Source organism: Eleutherodactylus coqui, chromosome 1, assembly GCF_035609145.1.
Source record: "Eleutherodactylus coqui strain aEleCoq1 chromosome 1, aEleCoq1.hap1, whole genome shotgun sequence".
NCBI classification, from domain to species: Eukaryota; Metazoa; Chordata; class Amphibia; order Anura; family Eleutherodactylidae; genus Eleutherodactylus; species Eleutherodactylus coqui.
In genome coordinates this window covers 351739680-351755773 of record NC_089837.1, presented here as the reverse complement: position 1 = coordinate 351755773, position 16094 = coordinate 351739680, and the positions used below count along the sequence as shown (strand labels likewise).

General features: G+C 44.5%; 1 protein-coding gene across 3 annotated transcripts in view; it reads left to right on the top strand.

The window, feature by feature from the left end:
* Positions 1-695: 695 nt before the first annotated feature.
* The window catches only part of CAMKK1 (calcium/calmodulin dependent protein kinase kinase 1), a 204229-nt gene continuing 188830 nt past the window's right edge, over positions 696-16094 (top strand). For all 3 annotated transcript variants that reach the window (XM_066576900.1, XM_066576892.1, XM_066576908.1), the window contains exon 1: positions 696-779. The gene's annotated coding sequence lies outside the window, so the exon portion shown is untranslated. The remainder of the gene's footprint in view (positions 780-16094) is intronic.

Genomic DNA, 16094 nt, shown 5'->3' with positions numbered 1-16094 from the left:
AGTCAGTGAATGAATGAGTTAGTCAGTCAATAAATCAGCCAGTCGATGAGGCAGCCAGTCAGTCAAGGCTTTTGCCTCGTGTAATGTATCTGATTCTGTCTGTAGATGGACCCTCTGATTGGTAAGGCGCAGCAGAATACATTGGCGCTATATACATTGTTGCCGCCATGTTTTCCGCGCCCACACGTAACTAGCACTAACGGACCGTGTTTACTGCTGTTTGGGGTAAAGTCTTTTCTGAGAAATAAGAATAACAGGAAAAAAAATGAAAGTTGAACCAGAACCACAGAAGCCAAAAGCAGAACTGCCTGGACTTCCTCATATGAGCTGCGAGAGCAAAGTTCCCTAGAAATGTCTCTCCGTGGAGCCTTCCGTGCAGTTGTATTATTAAATGACTGTTTGCTTTGGAGTGATGCCAGGGCTGTATTGACCCGCGAGTGCTGCCAGCTTTGTACTGCCCCGGCAGGCAGCAGGTTCATGCATCGGATCAGCACACAGCTTCACGTATTGACCGCTCTGTATTATTACCAGCACAAACCCCTGCTGCCGCACACAGCACAGCCAATAGAGCGCCTTTCCCACAGCAGCCAATCACAGACGAGGTCACATCGGAACTCCACGGCGCTGGGGCGAAAGTTTTTGTTAAGAGGCTCCTGATTGGCGGCTCGGCTGGAGTTGTGAAGCCAGTGCAGACACACACACATACAGGCACATTGACATGTATAGCCGGGGAGCGGGGAGGCTGCAGAGCCCGGTGCGGGGACGCGGCGGCTGCACAGGTGAGACTTTCTTCTGTCACTACTCACGTATGTGCCGGGACTCGGGACTGCTCTGCAGCTTCATTCACAAACAATGGCTATATGTGAGATGGGTAGAGCGCGGCTGCTGATGCACTCTGCGGCATATGTGCATCGGACTAATATATATATATATATATATATATATATATATATATATATACAGTTTGCATTATTTTATGTGGCTCTTATATGGTAACACTACCTCTATAGTGAATGCCGATGGCCGTCTACTCATCATGTAATGCTGTGATGATGGGGTGTAATATTTGCACTGTATAACATATCTGATCTTCCAATCTGCTGTACAGTTACGGGATGGTGATGCAGCAGAGCCCAGCATCCTACACACAGGAGCAGCAGAGCGCAGGGAAGCCCAGTAATCCCTGCAGGAGGGCAGTGTCCTCACTGTGATGCCAGATCATCCTCCTCCAGATGCTTTAATAAACTTAGTTAGTCCGGTTACAATTAACCCCTGGCCTCCCAGCGGCGTTGTTATTCTAGGGACAGTTCATTGCGGTAGAGGATGTAGAGGATGGCGGTGTCATCATCCTTCCAGTGCATTGCTGATCCCGCATCACATACTTGTATGGGATTCCTTCTGGCAGTGGATGGTAGGAGTTGTTGTAGTAGATGGGTCGTATTGATCCGCTTTGTTGATGATCCCTGATGTTTTGCTGCAGAGCTCTGCAATGTAGGTGAAGCAGCCCATGCATACAAGTTTTTAGGAGCAATGTCTCAGAAAATTCTTCCAGGGTAGCAATCTGGATATTTTCATTTGTTTTGCTTGGAGAAGCACAATAGGAAATTGGTTTTGTCGCCATAGATGAGAAGAAAGCGGCGTATGTATATAGTTCTAGGATGTTGTCCCGATGACACGAACAGCCGCTCTGACGTCACAGGCTATGATTGCCACATCGATGGACCTCATGATAAAACAATAGACCTGCGATCAATTACTCAAATTTGTCTTTTTTTTATTTATCAAGAGGCTTTAGAAAAATGTGGGATTTGGTTTTTTTTTGTTTTTTTTTTGTTTGCTCCAGCCAATCCTCTATGTTTTTGTCATTGTCCTAGTTCTGGCTAAGTGAATAGGTAGCGGTATTCTATGGGGTGCTGATGGGCTGTCAGAGATTTCCATAATTCCCGCACTATCTAGCCTCTGAAATGACTGATACGACAGTGCAGCAATTCCATACAGAATGCTGATCCTCTCTTAGGTCTTGGCTTGCTGAAGTCTACATACTCTTCTACTTTTAGGAAATATCATTCTATAGGAATCACAGCAGGCGCATCTTCCAGGCAGAAGCCCAGCCCTGAATCCATCCTTGGGACATTCCTAATCACATCATCTAGTCAGTCAATCACATTTAGTTGCCCATACATGAGATAAGTTGACTGAAATGGTTGATTTTCATTCCACTCTGTCTGAACATGTTTTGAAAATTAGCATGAACGATGGCTGACAGCGGGCTTGATATGATCAGCTAGGTTGGAAGATCTTGTATGTAACTTTGGTCAGCCAAAATTACATGGGGCTGGCACAATCGGCTGGATTTGGCTGATCATTTGCAATTTTATTACAAGCCTCAGGGAGTCAGTTTCTTTTTAAACTTACTCCCTGATTAAACTTGCTTACTCCCTGATTGACCAGTTTAGTCTCTACTGTGGCTCTTGGGATTGGTACGAGCGATCCCACAGATGATGTGGCTGACCATTATCTTATGTGTATGGTTGACTCAAGAACTAGGCAGGCTTTGGTTTATATGCGCGAATTAGCCCATTTGTATCAGAAGTTGCCTTGTAATGGAAGTTTTCTACATCAAGTCTGGATCACAAGTCAGAGGTACTCTCACTGCTGCCAGTTGGAATTGTACATGTCTGCCCTCCTTGCCCATTATAGGAGTGTCTGTGATGTGATTTCTTATAAAGGATAACAATCAGTTGTGGAAATGAGATTGCATGAAAGTCCTGCTGTCAGGCACAATTTACATGTAACGTTTGATGCTCAGTTTGGCAGATTAAAGGGGGTCCGATAACTATGTCTGATAAAGCAGTTATAGCTCTAGGTATGGGACTTAAACACATGTAGAAGCATACCTTTGTGGACTTGGATGGAGTTTGACTTGGAGAGAGAACTAACTTTATTCCCATACGGAGATAAGCTTATGGGCGCCTGGCAGGCAGACCCAAGCTTTGAAAATGTTCTGGTCTTGATTGGCAGCTCAAGCGAGACTTTAGTGCCTCGTACAGTGAGTAGCTCTTCTGTAGGACTGAACCAGATGAACTATCCTTCAAACCCAACACACAACAGTGAGCCTTATGCACCCACCATCCTGGCATTGGTTCATCGAATCACTTTAGTAGGTACTAACTACTGCCTACCGGGAACACCCTGTAAGACCTGTGGTTTTGGAGATGCTCAGACCCGGCTGTCTAGCCATCAGAGTTTGGTTCCTGTCAGTCACTTGGATCCTCAGGTCTTGTTCCCATGCTGCTGTAACTGCATGAGATTAAAACCTTGCCACTCATGACAGCCAGTGGCCGCACGATCTTGTTGATAATGCTGACAAGATTGTGCAGCTGTTTGCTGCTGTGGGTTGGTGCGGTTTTGATCACAAGCATATTTGTGCACACGTGTCTTATTTACCCGTCTGTAGTCTGTTAAATGTGATTGTTCCCAGCAAGAAAAAACAAGTACTCTTGTAGATATGATGCCTTTTAATGGCTAACAAAAATACATGATGTTATAGCGAGCTTTCAAACCTATCAGGGTCCTTCCTCGAGCCTAATGAAATAGATGACAGAGATAACACACAGGCCTGGTGACCCTCTAACACTAAGGCTGCATGTCCACGGACGAGTTTGAATTGTGTTCCCCGCGGCGATAATCCGGCCGCGGTGAACTCTCTCCATAGCATTGCTATGGAGAGCGCAGCTGTCCTGTCCCAAGAGTGGAGAATCAATGCAATTCTCTGCTCACGGCCTGCAAACTGCAGCATGCTGCGATTTGCCGCAATTCTCCGTGGTCAGCCTATCTGTCAGATAGCCTGATAGCGGAGATCCATCTGCCGGCTCCTGCTCCCGGGCGGTATCTCCTGCGGCGGATCACCGCAACGCCCGTGGACAGGCAGCCTTATTCAGAGACCATAAAACCTTCACATCTTTATCAGTGGACTATTCAAGTATGTATCTATTTCTCTACTCATCCTATTGTGGTATTACTTTTAAGTGTAAATAATCACATCCATGTCTGTGCCTTGTCATAAGTATGTGTGTATAAGTGTGTGTGTATGTATAATATACATATGTGTGTATATATTATGAATGCCTCTTCGGCTCTATTTCATTATGCCTGAGGAAAAACCCTGAGAGGCTCGAAAGCTCACTATACCATCATGTATTTTTGTTAGCCATTAAAAGGTATCATATCTACAAGATTACTTGGTTTCTCTAAGGCCTCCCTCACACAGGGCGTTTTATACAGCGTTTAGCGCTGCCTTTTCAGCCCAGCGCTAAACGCTGTACAACACTCCCATTCATTTCAATGGGGCTGCTCACACAGGGCTGAAAACGCAGCGCCTTCCAACGCTGCGCTTTGATAGCGATGCATGTTCTATTTTGGGGCGTTTTCAGCCCTGCGTCGCCCATTAAAATGAACGAGCAGCGGTTTCAGCACTGCTGAAAACGCGGCAACACTTGGTGCCGCTTTTTTGGCAGCGTTAACCGCTCGCCGATTTTCGGGGTGAGGGCTTGCAATAGCAGCCCTACCCCGAAAATCAGTCCCAGCTAGATAGAGAAAAAAAGAAAGTAATACTCACCTAGCCGCTGCGGTCCGGGTCGCGGCCGCTGGTCTCTGCCGCTCCTCCGGGCTTCTTCAACACTCCCAAGTCTATTGCCAGAGGCCAGGTTTGAGAACCCCGCCTCCAGCAATAGAGTGCTGTGATTGGTTGTCGCCGCTGGCTTGATGCCCAATCACAGCCCTTCATTGACTGTCTCAGCCAATCAGCGCCAGCAAGCTCTGATTGGCTGAGACAGTCAATGAAGGGCTGTGATTGGGCATCAAGCCAGCGCCGACAACCAATCACAGCACTCTATTGCTGGAGGCGGGGTTCTCAAAGCTGGCCTACGGCAATAGAGTCGGGAGTGCAGAGGAAGCCTGAATCAGCGGCAGAGACCAGCGGCCGCGACCCGGACTGCAGCGGCTAGGTGAGTATTCCTTTTTTTTTTCTTTTCAGCATACTTGGCTGCGTTTTGAGCCGAGCTGAAAACGCAGCCAAAACGCTGGCATAAAGTATGCCAGCACTGCTGAAACGGGGCAGAATCTGCAGTAAACGCAGCGCTGAAAAATGCTGCGTTTCTGCAAACGCCCTGTGTGAGGGAGGCCTTACTGAGAACAATCACATTTTGCTCTACTGGCTAACACGGTACCAACACTTTTTTTCATTAGTCTGATAAAAAAAACCCGACAAATATTATTATATGGTGCAAGACACGCTACCTAGTTTTACACATCACATGTACTGCTCTGATCAGTTTTACGTACAAGACTCGCCAATTCAGGACAATGCGGATAGTAAAAAAAACAGACCGCACATGGATGTCATCCATTCACAGAAACAGATACTCAGATCGAAAACTAAGGTCACATGGAGCTGCACATGAATGAAAAAACTTCAGTTTTTTGAGGATGTAACACAACTGCAAGTGTGCACCCAGCCTTACAGTTGTTCTTTTTTTCTTCTTCCAACACCCAGACCTCAAGACCTAACTGTTCCCTTGCTGACTAATATGTCCTGCTCTATGACAAGTGCCATTATCACGAAATAACAGTGTTATTCACTTCACCCTTCAGTGGTTGTAAAGGGGTTGTCTGAGATAATTTTTTGTTTAAAGAAGGTCCCCCATGACAAAACATAACAATCTTCTACCTCCCCGCGACTCCTCACAAGCCCCCATCCGCAGCTCCCTTTCTCCCCTGTGCTGCATTGAATTACAGGCTACAACAGCCTATGAACAGGACATCAACGGGTCACACTGAAGGTGGAAATAAATCTGAAATGTTTCATCTTAGGCTGCGGATGAAAAATCGAAGCATGTTCCATTTTCCTGCGATGTCCACACGGACGGCTTCCAATAAAGGCAATGGAAGCTGTCTGACCTGCGGCCTGTCCCCAGGAAAAGCAGGAGTTTGAAAAGAAATAATAAAATAAATCTGTACTGCACATATCCGATGGCGAGTCATGCAGACCATCCGCAGTCCAGATGAAGATTCAAGCTAGCAGGTGTGCGCAGATGTTTTTGCCGCCAGGGCCAGATTCTGCATGCAGGATCCGGCTCCGCTATGTGCATGCGGCCTTTGTTGAGTTTTTTTTTAACATGACAAAAACAAGGCATTTTAACAGGAACATGTTGACTTTTTATATCCACTGTATTTGTAAGTCACCACTGGATATTTGTTAGGCCCCATTTACACACAACGATTATCATTTGAATGAACGACTGAACAACTATTAACAACTATTTTTGCATAGAAAAGCATTTAAATTTCCAAATAATCGTTTGAAATCCTCTCCATTTCCCTCATTGGCTAAAGTTAACACTGTATGTTTGCTCAGTGGGTGTGTGTTTATGCGAGGAATCTTTGGGCAGCAGGGTTTTAATTAGCGTGAAGATAAGCCTTTACATTCTGCCACTTGAGTAAAAGCCCTTTTACAAATAACGATTATCACTCAAAATTCATTCAAACCTCCGAAAGTGAGCAAAAATCGTTACGTATAAATATGGGCAGTCGCGCACTATTCATTCACTTGTCATTAGCTGCGCGTTTTTAGCATCAAAATCATCATTTGGACGCACAAAACATTTTTCATTAGAATTGAATTCCTCCTGCTGCATGATGGTTTTTGTTTGTCTTGCATACACAGTGAGTTCATTGTTTACTGATGCCAGGAGAAGACAATGGAATCCTCTGGCCAGATAATGCCTTGCATAAACACACACCCACGTGAGCAAACAGCAGTTACAGAGTTTACTTTAGCTAATGAGGGAAAATAGAGCTGATTAGGTGTGAGTAATTTTATCCAAGAATGTCGTCAATTTGTACAATCATTCGGCTGTTTAAGCGGTAATTGTTGAATGTAAAAGGGCCTCGCAACATCGCATGCGTGAAAACATTGCCATGTGAAGGAAACCATTGAGAAGCATGGGTTTTAAAATTTTGCGTTTTCACGTTCTCTCGCATCGCTGGAAAGTTGTGCTATTTTTTTCACCCGTGTGAAACCAGCTTCAACAAGAAGTGATTATGTTTTGGAAAGGCAAACAATCACCACTCGCCTCAAGTTGTTCAGTCTTTCAAATGACTGAACGGATGCCATTTAAACAAAGTGAAAAGCAAAAGAACTAACAACTATTTTTATGCAGGCTGAAACGCAGCAATAAACGAAAATTGAATGAATAGTGCACAATAAATAGTCTCCCTTTCGCCCTTTTGAACAAATTTTGAGCGATAATCATTGCGTGTAAATGGGCCTTAATAGAGCAAACCATTTCAGATAAATATGTAGCGGTAGTAGTTTGTGAAGTACGCGCTGATAAAGGGGTTGTCCCTCCTAAGATCGCAGCTTCCCAGCAATGAAGTAATTCATGCAGGTTTGCTTCTCTAAGGGCGGCCGCACACAAGTGCAAGCACAACAAGCTCAATTCTGCGTAACGTGAGTGTTTTTAACACCTGTGCCAAAGCAAATACTGTGCATATTTGCGCAGGCACCGCATGTTCACCACAGTCCTGATTTAAAAGGCTTATTTGCCTAACGAGGTGCCGATGTTCGCTGCTATGCGCATCCCCTATGGGGACCTTTGGTGCGTAAATTGGAGCGTGGCGCACAAAATACAGTATGTCCCTTTATTTTCATGTGAGCAAAAAAGAACCGTGAGAATAAACCCATTGAAATCAATGGGTTCTACTCGCTGAGTATTGCGCCAGCAAAAATTGCCCTGCCGGAAAAGATAGATTTTGCTCTGTGAGCCAATATATGCTGGTGGCTCCCATAGACTCCTACACTATGGGAGCTGCAAAACTAGGGAGGGGAGGCAGTTTAGCAGCGTCTAACGCAGGGAAAACCCGACAGATGCCTCTATTTAGGCATTGGAAGTCATTCCAAGGATTTATGCCAAGCAAGAGATTTCCGGGCTTCTGCATATTTTTCCACTAATACGCCAAACCCGGCCGTGTAAATGGATGAGAAAAGCTAATTCTCAAGTGTATTTCGGCCACAACGTGAAAACGCAATGCCCATGCACAAGATCCCTAAAACTGCTATGTACTTAAAATAACTTTTACTGTTTTGAAAAGTCACTTTTAGGGCTTCCACAGACGGACATATTTGCATGGAGTGCAAGGATTGTCACACCCACCACCCTTAAATCTGCCACAGACTTCTGGGTGGGCAAGGCCCACCTTTTCTCGCGCGCAGGATTTGCATGCGAGGAACACACTTGTAAGAATGAACCCATTAAAATCAATGGGTTAGTTTCATCACATTTTACGGACATGAGTTTCATGCACGCAAAAGCCTGCGCAAACACGTCTGGCTGTTAAACCCCTTATGGACTCTTTTATACGGAACGACTATCGGAACACAATTATTGCCCTGTTTAAACACGGCGAACCTTGAACGTCGAATGATAATTCATTTGCTTATCGTTCATCATTCATTTTCTGCAGGCATAAAAACCTGATGACAATCAGTCCATGTAAAGAGGCAGTCGTTTATCTATGAATGACTGTCTGTTTACTCTTAGTGGAAGGTGGCTGAAAGAGATCTCTGGCACGCTCTGTCTCCTTTAATCCCTTTAGTGGCACGCCCGGAAAATCTCTGGGGCTTGCTGCACTGACCATGCAGTTAAACGCCGGAAGATTTCCGTGGACAGCTCTAGTGCTGAAATGTGCAGAGCACGGAGCTGTCATCTGAAGTCTTCCGGGGTTTTTAATTGCCTTGTTGACTCATTTAAAAAACCTGCCCTGTGAGCTATGACATGGTAATAATAAACCTGCCACTGAAAGGGTTAAGTGAGTGATTATCACTGCCGTGTGAAAGCACAGGAGCAATATTCTTTGGGACTTATGTCAGGCGCATAAGTGCCCAACACTCATCTCATGTAAAACCACCCTAAAGTGTGGTCTCTCTTTGTCATAACTTGCTGTCCACTGTCTGCTGTCTAATATTAGACAGGAGTCCTGGGGATTTTAGAACAGAGAAGAGGGAGGGGAGTGAATTATCTTTATGCCCACTGGAATATATAGAGAGCAGAGTAAACAGAAGAAGAGGGAAATAAAGTCTCACATATGCACTGAATGCAAGCTGAATAGTGAGGCCGACTGCACACGGCCGGATTTGATTTCAATGGAAGCCGTCCGCACAGGATCCGCAGGAAAATGGGGCATGCTGCGATTTCTTCGCGCATTTTTCCACAGTCTCCATTAGTACTATACTAATGGAGACCTTCGCTGCGGAAAAACGCGGTGAAATAGAATATGCTGCGTTTTCTTTTTCCTGCAGCAGAAATCCGCGGCAGAATCACGCATGTGAGCACGACAAGCTGAAAAGCAAATCGGTTCAATAGAACCTAATAGCTGCGTTATTCCGCCACGGGGAACGAGGCAGAAATCCATCTGTGGGCATTAGCCCTAACAGTGGCTCCTGCTCTGGTGGACCCAATGGGTACTTGCGTTGGATATAATGCTACATTTGCCTACATGGGAAATGTGTTGCTGCCTGTGGCCTTCCCCAATAACAGCTAATGTTTAGAGAGTACTGAAGGCAGGTTATCTATAGGAGCAAACTCATTAAATGCCAACATTCCAAAGTTGGAAATCAGTCCTGATCGTGTGGTGGGCATATAGGTGTATGGCATGTACCTGTATGATCATGCCAGTGTATTGAAGATAATGTTCTCGGGTTTATGCTACTTGTATCTATGTAATTGACTATTAGTACACCTTGGAACATCCTCCTTGCACAACTGTAAGTTTGCATTTCTCACCATGTAGACAAAGCCACCATGCCTTGTATGCCAGCAGGGCACGGTCTACAGCATCAACACCCTTTGTAAAGTGAAGCCAGACTGGTATCACTTGTCATAGCCGATTGAAAGTTAAACCCTTATCATATTACTTAAAGTCTACTATGACATTAACAAGGTGTTAATTGATACTTATGTTATACTAGAATGGCTGAAGATAAATCCCTGCACTAGAAATAATACCTCCTATTCCATTTAACTCCAATATTAAACACCCAGAGCAAACTAGAAGAGGAAAATACTCCTATCATAGATTTTACTGTGTCAATCATTTCTAAATACATTCAAGTTTAGTACATATGATGGGTACAGGATAATATTGGTTTAGGCCGGTCTCTCCCAACTGGATTTGAATTGCGAACTCCACAAGCGTATGATCCACGGTCTTATGCGGATCACTCAAATTAATTGAATTACACAGTCCCGATCACATTAGCGTACCGGAATTGCGAAATAAAATGCAGTATGTTCTATTTTACCATGGATATCCGCCTCATAGAGCCCATTGTTTGCTATGGTCGTGGATATAGCCGCAGCCCATATGCAATTACATTAGCATCATCGCTAAGCATCGGGGCAGGAAATATAAAGTGTATATTTAAAAAAGTGTGCTGCGTATGACCATCTGCTTGAGTACGCGGTCTTGTGCAATGCAGTTTTGCAGCCATATGCAGGGCCATGGTCGGGCGCACAGCTAAGGAGGAGCATATTTGAGTGTGGACCAGTCCAAATTCTTTTTGTTTTCCCGTTTAAACTTTGCAGCATTGCATGCTGTAAAGAAAAAAACAGAAATAGAGGGCCCGACCTGTGAAAACTACGTGCGAGAAACATCGGGCAAGGTACGCCAACTTGCGTTTGAGTCTATGCAGTTCCTTTTGGATAGCATCTCTACTTCAGTTGGAAAATGGACACTAGGTCTGGTTGGCCACATGAAGCCAAACTATGCACACCTATGGTAGCCAAAAGCAGCATGATACTGGCAGCATCGCATGGGCATTGGCAGCCACAGGTGGGTGAAGTTTAGGTACGTGCAGTCAATCAGACCGTGTCCTCACCCAAAGTCTTGATTAACACGGGCGTTTTATCGTGTGTAAAAGCGTGTAGACAGCATATTAGCTATCTTTTTCCGCTGGCCGATTTTTACGTGCTGGAAATTTGCCATCTGAACGAATGCATTGAAATCCAATGCTTCAGATGGTCGCGATATAAGGTCGGCTGGATCTCACGACTATCTGAAGCATTGGGTTTTAATGCATTCGTTCAGATGGGTGAATTTCCGGCGCATGAAATCGGCTGGCCGGAAAGATAGCACATACTCTGCTGATTCTGGAAGTCGCTTTTAAATGCGTCAGGGTAAGACCTATCGTTTTCAATCTTTTGGCCGCGATCAGCTGGAGCTCCTATACAAGCCTTTGGGAGGTGCCAGCAAGGGAAGAGGAAGGGAGTTTAGCATGATGAGCACTGCTAAACTCCCTCACTTTTCTGGCAACTCCCATAAGCTTCAATGGGAGCTTGTATGGTGGCGATCAGCCAGCAAAGGGAGGGGCAGAGAGTTTAGCTTTGCTAAAGCATCAGTCCCTGGCCAATGGAATTCTACAGTTGTGTGAATGGGCTAGAAAACTCAAGATTTAGCCGTGACTTGGTCGCGGCTTTCTCTCACTCATTTAGTTTTTGGCTGCAATGCAAGCGGCTGAAAATCGCAACGCGCGCCCGTGTGAATAAAGCCAAAGTCTGTGGGTAGTCTGAGCCCAACTGTACAGAATAGGAAATTATATTCTCATTCTGCAAAGAAAATGGCTATTTTCTGCTGACTCTACAGAACGTTGTCAGTTCTCCACAGTAACCAGCGCTCATCAATACATGTCATTCCAAGTGGAACATTTCAGAAGATTCTTAGCATGGTATACAGAAAGCAGCAGGATCAATACTGTTCATCTATATCCCTCTGATGCCAGGGCCGAGAACTGAATCTCCTTTTCCTTTCAACTGTGGCCTATTTCTATCAAGACTACACCCAAATACAAAATGCCAAATAATAGAAGAATGATGTCCATTAACTTTGTATCATTTTTAACCAGAATTTGTAACATTTTTATAGCTTTTGTAAATCCTTACCATTGTCTTTATTTAGAATTAGAGATGAGCGAGTATACTCACTAAGGCACATTACTCGAGCGAGTAGTGCCTTAGCCGAGTATCTCCCCGATCGTCTCTAAAGATTCGGGGGCCGTTGCGGGTGACAGGTGAGTTGCGGCGGGGAGAGAGAATGAGAGAGATCTCCCCGCCGGCCCCCGAATCTTTAGAGACGAGCGGGAAGATACTCGGCTAAGGCACTACTCGCTCGAGTAATGTGCCTTAGCGAGTATACTCGCTCATCTCTATTTAGAATGCATTCTGCTACTGTAACAGCAAAAGGTACAGCAGCACTGTGCAGGTATTGTCATTCATAATAACAGTCCCGGCCCAAATTTCAGGCCAATTTCCTAGAAAATTAACCAACCAGGATGTGAATTGTAGGAAGAAACATGGAGAGGATACAAGCTGGGGAGAGATTGTTCCTGGTAGGATTTGAACCCAGAGCCCCATCACTACAAGGCAACATGCTGACCAATGGATCAGTGCGTCTTCCCGCTTGTTCATGGCTTTGATTTGGTATTTACATTAGTACTCATTCAACTATTGCCTCTGACAATTCCCCATCTGTGTGTTTGTAAGTACTTGCGCAAAACATAATGCCAGTCAAAAAACCTTTACAATATTTATGTATTTAAAGCACTATTCACCTCCAAGGAGTGGATGTAAATGAGCTACAGACTTGCTTTTCTGCTTAAAAAGCCCTATTTACAGGCTATATTACGTACTTTTAGCCGCTTGCATGTGGGAAATCCTCACAGAATCCTCCCATGCCCGCTGCCGGCGACCCTGCTGACCTGTCAGAATTTTTTTTCTCCTGTCAAGTGGATGTGCTGCCGGCGCGCCAAGCACACATGCCCAGTACAGATTTCTCTGCGCTGTCATCTAGGCGATGACACAGATCCGCGACACTTCTGCAATGCTCATTGCAAAAGTGCTGTGGCATGGACGGCTTCCATTGTGTATCCCGTTCCTGCGTATCCGCTCTAAAATAGGTCTATGATCTTATTTTCAGCACGTAGTGGCCGCAATAAAATCCGCTTGTGTGCATGGAGAGAGGAAGTTTTTGTTGCAACCGAACTGCCCCGTGTGGATGGATCCTTAGTGTTATACTTGCTTTCCTCCATCATTTCCTGGGTGTGAGCACTGAAGGCCACCTCTTAATGCATTGAGCGGTGCTGCGAAGCACTCCTACCATTATAAAATTAGAATGGAAGGACTACTTTCAGCGCTCACACTGGAGAAAGAAATCGTAGTGTCGTATAATTTTTGGCACATCCGCATAAAAAACGGACATGTGACCGATCCCATTGCAAAGCATTGGGTGTATATATATATATATATATATATATATATATATATATATATATATATATATATATATATATATTAATATTATGCAGATCGCAAGCGCATCTGCAAGTCGGGCAAAAAAACGCCCGTGTGACTAAGCCCTAAAAAAGTCAATGCCACTAAGTGTAGGTATTCTTTCTGCATTGCTAGATTTTTGCATAGGTTTGTGTGGCTGGTCACACAAGTCTACAGCTAATTCCACAACATTGAGGAAACCTCCCTGAAGTGTAAGATAAGGCTGACTGGCATTCCTGATGGAACCTGTCTCTCCACAACAGGTTGATGGCCACAGGCTGTAGCTGACCACTCCTTAATTCTCACTAATCGAAACAAGTAGAGATATAGTAGAAGCAGTTAGAAACAAGTGAGGAGGTAGGCAAGAAACCACAAGTTTCCTTACTTCTGCTAACTTATCAAGATTACTTGTGATACAGAACATAAAGAAATGTTGCCATCTACCAGCCGAATAGACAAGACTTGTCAATTACCATGGTAGTAAAGAATAACACCAGTAATGAGGAAGACTACAATATTACTACACATAAAACTAAAGGCCCTTTTACACGCAATCATTATCGCTAAAATGGCCACACGACTGAACAAATTGACATTTTTGCATAAAATTACACGTACAGATAATGGCTTTTAATTCTCTCCATTTCTCCCATCAGCTTAAGTAAACTCAGTACGAGTTGTTTGCTCAGGTAGGCGTGTGTTTATGCGAGGGATTATCTGGCCAGCAGATTCCATGATCTTCTCCTGGCATGAGTAAACAATGTACTCATTATGTATGCAAGGCAAACACAATGACTACATCCAAGTCTGCAAGCCGCTCAAAAGACTGAATGAATTCCATTCAAATAGAATGTCTTTTGAATGGTCAAACGATGGTTTTTATGCCGGCTAAAACCCAGCGCTGAATGATAATTGAACGAATAGCGCACGATTGCCCGCGTTTACGAGTAACGATTATCGCTCACTTTTGGCCGTTTGAACGAATTTTGAGTGATAATCGTTGCGTGTAAATGGGCCTTAGCAATGTATGTAGATAGAAGAATCTAAAACCATGATATCCATATTCTATTTAGCTTCATTAGGAATTGGTGTAAGTAAGCCATAGTTGGACCAGAAACCCTGTCACTAGAGATGAGCGAGCATACTCGGTAAGGCAAACTACTCGAGCGAGTAGTGCCTTATTCGAGTACCTGCCCGCTCGTCTCTAAAGATTCGGGTGCGGGTGCGGGAGAGCGGTGAGTTGCGGGAGTGAGCAGGGGGGGGGAGAGAGTGAGAGAGAGATCTCCCCTCCGTTCCTCCCCGCTGCTCCCTGCCCCCCGCCGGCAGCCGAATCTTTAGAGACGAGCGGGCAGGTACTCGAATAAGGCACTACTCGCTCGAGTAGTTTGCCTTATCGAGTATGCTCGCTCATCTCTACCTGTCACCTTTCCTAACAGCAGTTTGGCTTATTTCATGGTGCTGTAGGGAGATGACAGGCAATTTTGATAGGGTTTTACAGGCAATTTTTTGAATGATATTTTCACGGCACACGCGTTTTTTTTCTATACATCAGCCTATAGGACAACTCTTGAAGAAAACAACCAGACTCAAAAGTGAGAAAAAGACATAAACGGTATCATTTGAATGATGTATCACATTTTACTACTGACCTACATCTGATGTCTGGATATGGAATGAAAAATGCAGGATTTTTGAAATAAATACATGAGAAACGTTATCTGGATGAACATTTTCCAGGCCCGTGCAAAAATACATTTTGTAAATGACACCCCTGGGCTCGTGTCCAACAAGCAGTAGAGAAATCTGGAATCCACATTGTTCCACGCTGAAATCCCTCGGCTTCTCCGAGTTGAGCGTCTTCACTTTCAGCAGGATAATTATTTCACTGGGAATTTTCCTCGATACTTCACATTTTTCATGTCCAATAAAGCCCTCGCCCAGCTGAGCGCCCGCTCTCCTCTCAGCCCTGGAACGGAGACATATCAGATTGCACAAGGTCACACACAACTACCATGACATTTTCAGAAGAATGTATTGCTACTAATTCATCAGAATTTTCCAATCTTTAATGTCAAAACCTTCTGCCCAAACAAAATGTTACAAATGATGAAAGAACGTGCCAGGCTATTAGGGGTAATCTCTGTATAACATTGGACAAGCAGACGTTGCTGAGGGCTTGGCTGGGCTCCAGGGACAGATGATGTGATACCGGTAGGTGGGCACCTGATCTGCCATTACAACATACTATGGATGATGAGCAGCAGATCACCACTTAACTGATTCCTCCTGACTTCTCGAGACGGAATGATCATGGATGGTAATGAGGATCATGCTGTAACATGTCAGATAATACACTTGACAGAATGCATTACTCTTGATGCGTATAAACAGGATTAGAGCCTTGCAACTGCATATCACACTCATTATGTCATTGCATGCACTTTGTTAGAATACCCAATGTGGTCCGTAGAGTTTAATTCATACTAAAAAACATGAAAGGGGTAATTCAAAGTAAAATGAATGACATGGACTGTATATAGAGAGGAAATCTGTACTTGTATCGTTAGCAGTGACGTTTCGTAGTGCTAATGACCATTGCAACCATCGGCCCTAGCAGTTACATGCCATGCTCCTGGCATCATGACTCCCAGTACTGAGCAGTGATGCCAGTAGTATGGCACAGCATTGCTCTGACCCCTGGTCGCATTCTGG